The sequence below is a fragment of the Pan troglodytes genome, chromosome 7 (assembly GCF_028858775.2).
Source record: "Pan troglodytes isolate AG18354 chromosome 7, NHGRI_mPanTro3-v2.0_pri, whole genome shotgun sequence".
In the NCBI taxonomy this organism is placed as follows: Eukaryota; Metazoa; Chordata; class Mammalia; order Primates; family Hominidae; genus Pan; species Pan troglodytes.
Genome location: NC_072405.2, coordinates 66,762,342 through 66,773,917, shown reverse-complemented (window position 1 = coordinate 66,773,917; position 11,576 = coordinate 66,762,342). Strand labels below are relative to the sequence as shown.

General features: G+C 43.1%; 1 protein-coding gene across 7 annotated transcripts in view; it reads right to left on the bottom strand.

The window, feature by feature from the left end:
• FAM110B (family with sequence similarity 110 member B) overlaps positions 1 to 11,576 on the bottom strand; it is a 162,410-nt gene that overhangs the window by 12,824 nt on the left and 138,010 nt on the right. The window lies entirely within an intron of this gene.

Sequence of the window (11,576 nt, the reverse complement as noted above, 5' to 3'; positions counted from 1 at the left end):
GAGCCAGAACAGGCAGCAGAGCCTGGGCCAGGATGCAACTCCGAGGGCATCATACCCAGGACCCTTGGGAAAGGGCTGACCCCAGGACAATACCAGAAAGTTTGGGGGCACAGTGAGGGTCAGGACCAAGATCTGCACCCTTCAGCTTTGTGCCTGAGGACTAGAGTGGGAATACCACCTAGTGGACAGTGGGAGACAAAGTTCATCTCCCTTCTCCTGGGGCGCGAGTTAGTTGGACAAGATTCCTTCAATCCCTTCGTACTGTAAAATCATGAGGTTCTGAGGATCTAAGAATGAAGGAATTACTTCCAGTTTCAAAATGGCGTGTTGGAATATTGGTGAATGACTGAATTTTTCTATGGTCCCGCACTGACTGTTCTTAGGCCAATGCTCTCTGAAGATGAGTTGTAGTTCTCATGTAACATTCCTCCTCATGCAGGCCTGTGCTTCTCTTCTAACCATCTTCTCTTCTAGTTCTATCATATTAGGACCAGAAGCCTAAAACACCTACACCACTGGCGTGGCCTTCCATGCACACCTGCGTGTCTGTTAAGGTAGGCTTTGGTACTGTTGGCAACACTGAATAAAAAGCCTGACTGTCGAGTCACAAGAGTGAGGAATACCAGTCTATCTTCTAAGAAGCATTTTCCAGAAAGCTGCTTGTCTTCCTTGCACACTGCTTTCTCTATTCATGTGGCAGACACCCTCAAGACGGCTCCTCCAGCACTCACAATTGTTCCACACCCCTCAACAATTACTAATCTTAAAATCTGTGTGAAAGAATTATGTCACACATAGCAATTATCTGCAAGTATTTCATACTTCATTTCCTTTTGGCTTCTACCCCTTCCCACTCCTCCTCTGCTATTCCCAATTTCCCTAATAATTTTCAACACAGTGATGATGTTTTGACATGACCATGGTTAGAGTTTATAGTTTTGATGTGAACTCTGGGAAGGAAAAAAAAACAACTTCATCTTATTGGAAGACCCAAAAGCAACAGAACAAACTAAAGATACTGTTTGGGGTGTTGTGGGATACTAAGGCATACTCCAAGTTTTCTACCTGGTTTAGCCAACAAAGTAAACCTACTTCAAAAATAAGCAGGTGACTTAGGTTGCTGTCTCTTGTAATATTTACTTAATCCTTAACTCTGGTTCTTTTATTTTTTACTGTGAAACAGTGTGGGCTGGGACAGAGCTATATAGTGCTGGAGAAATACTCTGAGTTTTGTAGTGTAGACTTTGTATGAGATAACCATGACGTCTGTTCAGAGAGCACTGTGGCACATGATACTCCACTGGCTGTGGCCTTGCTGTCAGCCCTCTGATGTCCTGAACAGGTCCCCTGAGGTGCAGTCAGGCACTGATGGGATAGGCCAACCGCCAGGCTGAGAGGGGCTTCGTGTTGTTTTGAGGAAGGAAAATTAGATCTTGGCCCCGTAGGGTTTCATCAACAAAAATAATTATATAGCCTTGCCTGATCCTTGACTTATGACTCAGGACAGAGAACACAGCCTGAGGGTGGGAGAAACTTCGATTCATAAACCATCTTGGCTATATTCTACCCTGTTTAACATCCATTTGAAAATTTCATGAAGGGATAAAAAGGACTGGGGAAAAGAAACTTGGCAGAGCCAAGGTGCTAAATGGTTCGCTGAATCAGAGCAGATATGAACTCAAATGTGAACTCAAAAGCAATCTGGCCTGGGGGTGATGGTGGCGGGGGTCGGGGTGGGGGAGCACATCATCTGTGGGGGAGTCCTGGTTTGTGCAGGGAGAACAGGTGGCACATAGAGCCAGCTGGGGGACAAAGGACCCCAGGACAAGGAAGAGCAATGTTATCTCCCACTACTCACTCTAGTGGTGCTTCTCAAACTTTAATGGGCCTGCAGACCCCTCAAGGATCTCCTTAAAGCACAGTCTGATTTGGTAGATTTTGGGTGAGACCCAGATTACGCATTTCTCACCAGATCCCAGGTGATGCTGTTTGTTGCCTTTGAGTAGCAACAGGAAAGGGGGGAAGCCCATTTCTGTGCTAGCCAGCATCCCATAAGAACCCAAATGCCTCCAGCACAGAGGAAACAGGCCAAAGTTACTTGTCTCTGAATGAGCAAAAGTCTGAGCTTTTTAGGCACAGAAATAGCAATCTCAGAGAATTCCAAGTTTTTAAAACCAAAGTGGCCTAAACCTTTCTAACTTCCGATCTGCCAGCTCCTCACAGGTGCAGTCAGGTGAACAGGTTGCAGTCAGGTGAACAGGACCCTCAGCTGAACTATAACCTTGGGGAGACCTCAAGAACATTTGCAATCCTGAAGGTGGTTAGATATAGAGAATGAACCTCATACACAGTTTATTTGAAAAAAATGCTAAAGCCAAAGTTCCTGTAATCCGGGCAATTTGTGCCTCGAAGCCTCTGAGGCCAGGCAGATAATGGGAGAGTGTGTGGCCTGGGGAAAGGAGCCCCCAGCTACGGGCTGCCATGGGGAATGTGGCTCATTGTTGACGCAACAGCAAATCCAGAGCTCTGCACAAACTCTCCCGATTTAAAAATTCAATATTAAAAACACTGTTGGCCACATTTGGGCTGCTGTTTTGTTACTTCCTCTTTAAAGAGTGCTTCTGGTAATGAAAAAGAAAAGGATAGTTAATGCCTAATTAGTCTTTAAATTTTAAGTAGGAAAGACAGCACTGGAGTTAGAGCAAGGGCCCTGGGAACTGAACACAACCTGGATTCACCCACAGAAGTTTCTATGTGAGAATGAGTAATTCCCCTGTGTCTCACAGCAGGAAAAGGGGGGTATTGAAAGAGCAAGGCTGAGTAATTCAGCTCTAAGTCACCTAACATCTAAGTGTCTTGATTTTCTTATCTATAAAAACAAATGTGTTGAATCTGGTGAGCTGAAAAATGTCTTTAGCTCAAACATTCTTGGGAGCAAATAAAAGAAGCAATTTACCTTTGAAGTCATTAAGAATTCTAGAACTGATTCTTCTAGTTTCCTAACATGCCAGATAACAAAACGTTTACAGTATGTGTAAAACTGTTCTCTGGAACACTGCTTTTTGATTTTTCTGGTAATAGTATTTGTGCTTACTGACTTTAAGCATCAGGTTCCAACTTGACTCTGATCACTCTCATATCTATACTCTTGGCTTCCCTTTTAAGAACAGTCGCATCCTTGTCTTTGAAGTAAAAATGCAGTTTCCCACGGCAATGTTAACTTTTGGATTCTTTACAAATGGAAGACAGATTCATTTACAATACAAGAGTACTGACTGAATTATGGCTGTGTTCAATTAATTAGTACCTATTGGTGGAGCAATTATGTGTAAGACGTAGAAAAATCCTGAACTTAAAAAAAAGATTCAAAATGCATTTGGTAAATGTGAATTGATTGAATGATGTAGAAAATAAATTTGGCAGGACTGTGGCAAAGGACTTGAAGGTAAAGGAAGGGTAAGGAGGAGACAAACTCCAATAAAGACCCAGGAGGCGAGGGCATCCCTCATCAGGGCAGCTTTTGAGTTCATGGTACATTCAAGACACTCCAATGGCTGGTATGGAGTGCTAGGGGACAGCGGTCAGAGGCCAACTAGGTGTAGCGGAAAGGCAGATGACTTTGGATTTTATTGGGTAATTGAGCATTGGTGACATGGTCATACATGTATTTTTTTAAACTCCCCTGGCTGCAGTATGGGGACAGGATGAGTGGGGATTAAGTGTGGCTGCACAGAGGTGAGTCAGAGCTTCCCAGGGAAGGGGTCATGGCAGCTGGGCTCTGAGCACCGCCCAATATGGCACTGCCTATGGTTCTGCCCCGTAATGGTTGAGTAGCCTTGGGCAGTTCACTTTATCTTCTCGTGCCTCAGATTTCCCATCTGGAAAATGGGGATAGCAATAGTACCTACCTCTTGAGGGCTTTTTGAGTGGGTTAAATAAGAGCACACAGGCATTTTCATTCACTTCACTCTTAGCAGGAGGGTGGCTTTAGGGTGGAGAAAAGAGTGGACAGTTTCAAGAGATGTTTAAGAGGCACGCTGGGCTGAACTGGGAGACAGACAGGATGCAGAGGGTGAGGAGGTACATGTTGAGGATGAGTCATTCCCGGCTTCCCACTTGACTACGGAGAAGTGGTTGGCAGGAAGTATACACTCTCCCCTCCAATCCTTGTTCCCTTCTTCCTCTGCACCCTGGGCTTAAGCCAAACAGAACTACAACTACAGTGGTCCCTCCACACCCACTGTGTCCATTCCTGCTGCTCCGTCTGCCTGAGCCATTTTTAACCAACAGCAATGCCATTCCATTGCTTCCTTTATCCATTTTATTTAGACATTTATTATTATTATTATTATTATTTGAAACAGAGTCTCGTTCTGTTGCCCAGGCTGGAGTGCAGTGGCACAATCCTGGTTCATTGCAAGCTCCGCCTCCTGGGTTCACCCCATTCTCCTGCCTCAGCCTTCTGAGTAGCTGGGACTACAGGCAGCTGCCACCATGCCCAGCTAATTTTTTTTGTAATTTTAGTAGAGACGGGGTTTCACCGTTGTTAGCCAGGATGGTCTCGATCTCCTGACCTCGTGATCCACCTACCTCGGCCTCCCAAAGTATTTATTCATTTTAATTCATAATATATGCTATGCTTTTCAACATCTTCCCTTTTCCTTCTCTTCCAAGCATATCATCACTTTCATTAACCCCTTTTATACTGTGAGCATAACTTGTAAAGAATGCAAAAGTAAGGGAGAAAAGTGAAAGCGTGAATGGAGGAGTAAAAGGCTGACCAAAAAAGACTGACTTTGCACGCTATAAATTGGACAGATAGTATGAAATCAGAGGGCCAACCATCTGGAAACATTAAGTCAAAACCATCACCCTTTCAGGACCTGCACTTTTCCAATTACTGAATGCTGTGTCTTTTTCTTTCTTATCTCCATGGTGAAATCCCTCACCATCTATAATTCTGATGGCTGAATCTTCTCTTTCTGACCTTAGCATTGCCATCAGCAATCAGCTCCGGATTGCAAGTAAAATAATCTTCTTGACAACAACACTATCATGTTATAAATTCTTTAAAACCACAGACTTTTCCTAATAATATTTAAACTTCTCATTCCAGTAGTCTAGTCATATTTTAGCGTATTCTTTCAGCTGACTACAGTAGGTCTTCCAATGTTATTTAATAAAGTATCCTCTTGCTCTGTGTTTCCATTATTTTGTTTTAATTAGGCACTTTAATTTTTTCGACAAGATGAGTAAATCATTTCTCCACTTTTTCAGCAACCTTTTAAAGTCTTGTTTCTTTTGACACATCTACTCTATATGACCAGAGGATGGGAAGCAAATGTTGAACCAGGTGTAGAGATGCAGGGAAGGCCAACTTTTACCTTCTAACGTTTTTACAGATACAGGTCAAGGAATGTCCACCCCAGTGGTGCTCCTGAGGTGTGCTGAGGAATACTAGTGCAACAGCACAAAACTCACACAGGCATGTTGATCAAACGGAAAAGTTATTTTGACTTAAGTGAATATGCACTACGTTGTGACAGGATCCTCCAAGTGGCAAGTCAGGAGGGAGTGGACTGGGTACAGTTTGTTACCCACAAAGGTTTCACAGGATGTCAGGTGGGCGAAGCAAGCTAGCAAGTCTACTGGAATGGGAATAGCTTTGCCTAAAGCCCTTCACTCGGTGCTCAGCTACACAATGGTGGCCATAGCCTCCTCTCATCTCACACTGGCTGGGGCTGAATTCAAGGCCACCCAAAAAAGCCCAACACATGCCCCTTGGAGCTGAGGAGCCTGGGAACTGGCTTATACCTCCAGTCTGAGAAGTTTAAGGGCAGAGTCTATAATGGACTCTCTAACCAGATCACACAGGCAGGATGAAGCTGCCTTTCCACAGGCACAAAAATGAGGGTTTGCTCGGCCCACACATGTGCCGGGGAGAGGTGGTCTAGGAGTATTCTCAAAGAAGTCCCCTCAAAGGAGGCCAACAGAAAACAATGTCCACCCAAAGCCCTCCTCTGAGAAGGCTGGGGGCATCCACTAGCTGAGCAGAGGCGTGGCTGCCTCCACGGAACCCAAAAGCTCCCAGAGAGAACCAGCTCTGAAATGTGCCATGCCCAGGGGACATTGATTCCCACTGCAAGAGCCAGGGAGAGAAACCTTGTCACCTCCGCTGAATGCTCTGTCCGTCCCTTGCTCATTACGCAATGCAGGGTCTGCCCAGTAGAGGCTGGTAGAGCCGTCTGATAAGGAGCAGGAGAGGAGCTGGAGCAAGTAAAGGGGAAAATGATGCTTCTTCTTCACAGGGTCTCCAAGCCAATGCGGCCCTGAGCTGGGAGAAGAGAAACCAGTTTAACTGGACCAGAGGTGGAGTTTTGATCTTGATGTGAGGCAGCACTCTTCCATGTCTGAAACTGATCTGGGGACTCTAAATTATTGAAGATGAACTGAAAAGGCTACAGGTCCTGTCTGAGATTTCATCCAGGCAAAGAAATGAGAATTCAGTGGGGCAAATGCTTAGGGCACGGAAAAAGAACACAGGACACTTGACCCTGAGCAAGTTTCTCCAGCTAGTGTACCTGAGTTTCCTCATTTATGGAACATTGATAACCATGATTCCTACACTTCACTGGCTGGGGTGAGAATTCCTTGAGGTGACACATGAAAGTGCTCAGTCAGGAGCTCAGCCCAGAAATTGTTCAGTAAACGTAAGCTGTTTTTTTTTTTTTAAGACGGAGGCTCACTGTGTTGCCCAGGCTGGAGTGCAATGGCGCAATCTCAGCTCACTGCAACCTCCGCCTCCTGTCTCAGCCTTCTGAGTAGCTGGGATTACAGGCGCCTGCCACTACGCCTGGCTAATTTTTGGTATTTTTAGTAGAGACGGGGTTTTACCATGTTGGCCAGGCTGGTCTCAAACTCCTGACCTAAGGTGATCCGCCTGCCTTGGCCTCCCAAAGTGCTGGGATTACAGGCATGAGCCACTGTGCCTGGCCAATGTAAGCTATTATTAAATGCTGTCCCCAGTGTCTGCAACTTGGCACTGATAATCACCATCATTAGATTTCAAGGTTTATGGTAAATGAATGATCTTTTGTCTTAAAATGATTCCATTACTCTCAAGTGATACGGCCTGTGCTATTTCTGTCAAAGAGGATTGACCATGCAGTTTCTGGCTAAAAGGTCACTTGTATGACCCCATTTTTATTTGAGTTACAGAGAAAATATGTAGTTTCAAATTTCAAAGCAAACAGTTATGTGAGTGAAACAGGCTAGAGTAAACAATAAAGCCATTATTACGAATGAAATCTGGTGGTAGGAGAAAAATAGCCGGTCAAATCTCAATCCACGATGGATTCTTTACTTTAATGTCATTCTCCAAGGTCATTTAGAGAAGTCATCCACATGCTTCATTTCCATTTGTAAGTAAAGCCATTAACAAAAATGTTAGAAGCTTCTTTTAAAATGTTTTCCTCCTATTTAAGACAACTATAATGAAATAGAGAGTCAGAAAAAAATTTCACATTTCCAGTTCAACATTCTTCCTTGGCCTAAGGTAAGGAATGTGTTATTATAAGAGGGCCCCTAACTTGCATCAGTGAGGGGGAGCCTTGCCTTTTACCTGGGATTACAGAAATCAGTGCTGTGCATAACCAGTGCCAAGAATCACTTGGAAATATAATGACTTGCTTGATGAAAATTACTTTAAGTAATTAAAAAGCCGGGCCACTAGAATTCCTTTACACAAATACAATAAGAATGCCGCCCTATCCAAACAAACATAAAATGATCCCCCTTTCTGCCAGTGTTTCCTCTCCTGTGGAGAGCTTTATGTGGCTTCATGCTCAGTTGTGACAATGTGTGAGGCCATGACCAAATATTAAATGAATGTGGAGTTCAAGGGACCACTGTCATTTTTTACAGACTAGTCTACTCCAGTCACAGAGTTTATAAGACTTGCTGGGCCGGGGCACGGTGGCTCACGCCTATAATCCCAGCACTTTGGGAGGCCGAGGTGGGCAGATCACGAGGTCAGATCGAGACCATCCTGGCCAACAAGGTGAAACCCCGTCTCCACTAAAAATACAAAAATTAGCTGGGCGTGGTGGCATGTGCCTGTAATCCCAACTACTCAGGAGGCTGAGGCAGGAAAATCGCTTGAGCCTGGGAGGCAGAGGTTGCAGTGAGCCGAGATCACATCACTGAACTTCAGCCTGGAGACAGAGCTAAACTCTGTCTAAAAAAAAAAAAAAAAAAGACTTGCTGCCTACTGTAAGTCTGAGAGTTAGTGGATTCCCCATTTTGGGTGAACCAGGCACACCTTCCAGCAGTAATAACAACTCAATGAACTCGGTGATGATAAACTCTGGTAGTAACTCCTGCAGTTTATAAGTCTTTGTGCTGTGAGTTCCCACACCTCATCTCAGCGAGCCTCCTTAAGAGGCGGTCTGATCCCCTTGTATAGAGGAGAGGGTGAGTACTGGTGAGTGGCAGAGAGAGCCCAGACCAGAACCCAGGGTGGTGTGGATTTGGGGAGCCGTGCCCAGTGCTTCTACCAAGGTCCATTTTAAGGGTCTGCACTTTGCATGTTACTGCTTTCTCCTTTAGCTGTGTAAACTGGTACTCTAGGGCAAATCTAGCACAAACGATAAAAAAGTTTACTGTGCCAATATATACAGAACATTTATTTTTGAAAAATATTTTAATTTCTAGTAAACAGCCTTAGGGCAGAAGATGATATTTACTCTGAAATAAAATGTGTGTTATAATAAAATTATGAAACATTTAAATTTGAAGGGAGAAAAAGCAGTATTTTGGGTGAATTCCTCTGTGAGTGTATTAGATAAATTGCTACAAAAATTACGTTAAAAAATTACCTGTTAGTAATGACCACTTCCTATTAAGCACATACGATGTCCCCAGAACTGTAATAATGCCCCATTAGTAATGACCATTTCTTATTAGGCACATATGTTGTCCCCAGAACTGTAATAATGCCTTTCACACATTTTTGAGTTCCATCCCGTGAACATCCCTAAACCAAGTGTTGTTATCCCCATTTTACAGATGAGGAAACTGATGTCCAGAGACATTTAAAGAGGTTGTCTAAGATGTTCAGCTATGGAGGGGCAAGGGCTTCATACCAAAGTGGGTACAAGGATGGCTTGGCCCACCCCACCTTATCACAGTGTTGTTTCAGCTGTTAAAGAGATATGTATGAAGCACCAAATGTATTTTTAAATGCTTTATATTAAAGTAATATGGCTCAGGCACCCACACTAATTATATTTTACTTCTGAAAATCTACTCTTTTGACCATTCATGTTTAGTATTAATACCAGCTTCCTCCAGAGGGTGAAGGACGAAAAAAAGCCTTGATTTTTTGTTAAATCAAATAACCATGCTACTTGTTAATAGCTTAAATGCACAAAAAAGAAGGTAAAATGTTTATAAACTGAGTTCTGTTCATTTTAAATTTTCCTTCTTTACGCTGCTGACTGTGGATCTATCAAAGTTGGCTGAACTTTGAAGAAAATAATGAAAGAGTTGAAAAAGAACAGTAACATAAGACTGTGGTTTCATTCTATCTTACTGCACAGAGCATATGAAGAGCAGAGATCACCTAATTTTACTGCTATTTTTAGTAAAGCCCTCAGCTATGCACATAGTAGGCATTATTTCAAATGTTCCCAGAGTTGAACTAAAATGTTAAGCATTCAGTAGAATACCTAGCACACCCTTTCATATTGTAAAGGCCCAATGAAAATGTCAGATAAAATCTTGGGAAGTGAAGTTGGGAATGTGTATATATTTGAAACGATACTCCAAGTACCTCCTTTTGATTGGAGTAATCTCCAATATAAGGCAAATACACGGAGACTGCTTATTCACCACCTAAGAAACACATTAGCACTGAATTCTGCTTAAAGCACAAATAAGGGGCAAAAGGAAATGAATACAAGGTAGAATTTTACAGCAGAACCAGTGAGTTCACTTTAAAAAATAGTGAATATTGTTGATCTCATTTGTCAAAAAACACCTAGAATTATTTTCCACCTCTTGAAGAGTTCTTTGTATAGCAGTTGTTAGAACAACTAGTTCTTTGCCTTAAGTATATTCTGAAAAGAACAGTTTATTTTTCACTTCTGTGGATTCAGACTGAACTGTGGGATAAATAATCTTCAAAATAAGACACGTAAGACGATAGACACCTATTTCTTGCAGCACATATTTTCATCTTTCCAGCACTTAACATGTCTTACATAAAATCATTTTCAAGCCTAGAAAGTTAAAGGTAAGGTTTCATCACAATTTGCACTTGAAATATATTTTTGGGTTCAAGTGACAGGAAGCTCAGCAATGACTAATAAGTTCATCCACCTTGCCCAGGCCCAGTTCAGCTCTGCCATTAAGCTCCTTGAAAGGAAAGCAGCAGACGTGGGCTCCACTGGGCAGAGCTAGGTTGGGTCCAGCTGTGCCTGAAGGTAGACACTGCCTTAGGAGGGAGAGGAGAGACTGGTGTCAGGGGGATGTGGGTCTGCGACCACAGGCTCTGTCCCCTCTATCCAGCCTCCCCTGACCAAGATGCCCTCCTCCTTCCCAGGCTCTCTGATGCCTGCCTCCACATTCTGCACTCTCTCCTGGAATCTCCTCCCCTCCTTGAGTCTTCCAAGCTGAAAAAAGAGTTAACAAAACTACAGGGAAGTCTTTTCTGACCTCTCCCTCTGAGTCCCATCCTTCCTCCTGGGCTCTTGCCTTACAGTCTTCATTCCCGAATGGTGAGTGGTGGTAATGACCCTCCTTCCCCAAGGATGGGACACCGGAGGGCAGCTGCCTGGCTCCTGCCTGCCCAGAACAGCAGATACTGGCGGACAGCAGAGTTTGGAATCTCTTGTAGAGATTCTCGTGTGACATGTGTTTAGTTCAGGATGTGCCTTTGCCCCAAGATAAAAGAATACAAATCTAAAAACCTCACCTAATGTATTATGAAAGTGGCTTTGTTCACTTACTGGCCTCCCCACTTGCGCCTGCTATCAAAAAGAAAAAAAAAAAAACAAAATCGAGCTCACTTAAGAGGCTCTCTAAGGATTATAATAATCTAAAACCAACATTAAAAGTAATCTGATCAATACTTTAAAAAATTACAGACATTGCTGGGAGGGCAAAATACATCTTTCATTAGACATGAAAACTTTGCCTTCAATATACATTAAAATAAAATGTACTTTTTTTACATGATTCCATCATGCTTTTATGTTAAAATGATACCACTTGCTTCTATCTTGATTAACATTTAAGCTTCTCACTCCTGTTTACTAAAGAAAAATAACTCCCCAAAGTGAAAAAGGGAGTTGGCTTTTAGAAACAGTTATTTTATTCTCAGTCTCTAGCTTTCTTGTTGTTGAGTGAGAAATGAAGTTTTCTCCTATGTTTTAACAAGAAAGAGCATAATTTTGCTTGCAGTAAAAGGTTGTTGCTGATGTTTGGTGCCTCATGATCTCTTAAGCTTTTGATTTTGGGCACAGGCACCTTCAATTTAAGAAGAGGAACACAGCAGCAACCATTTGTTGGCCGCC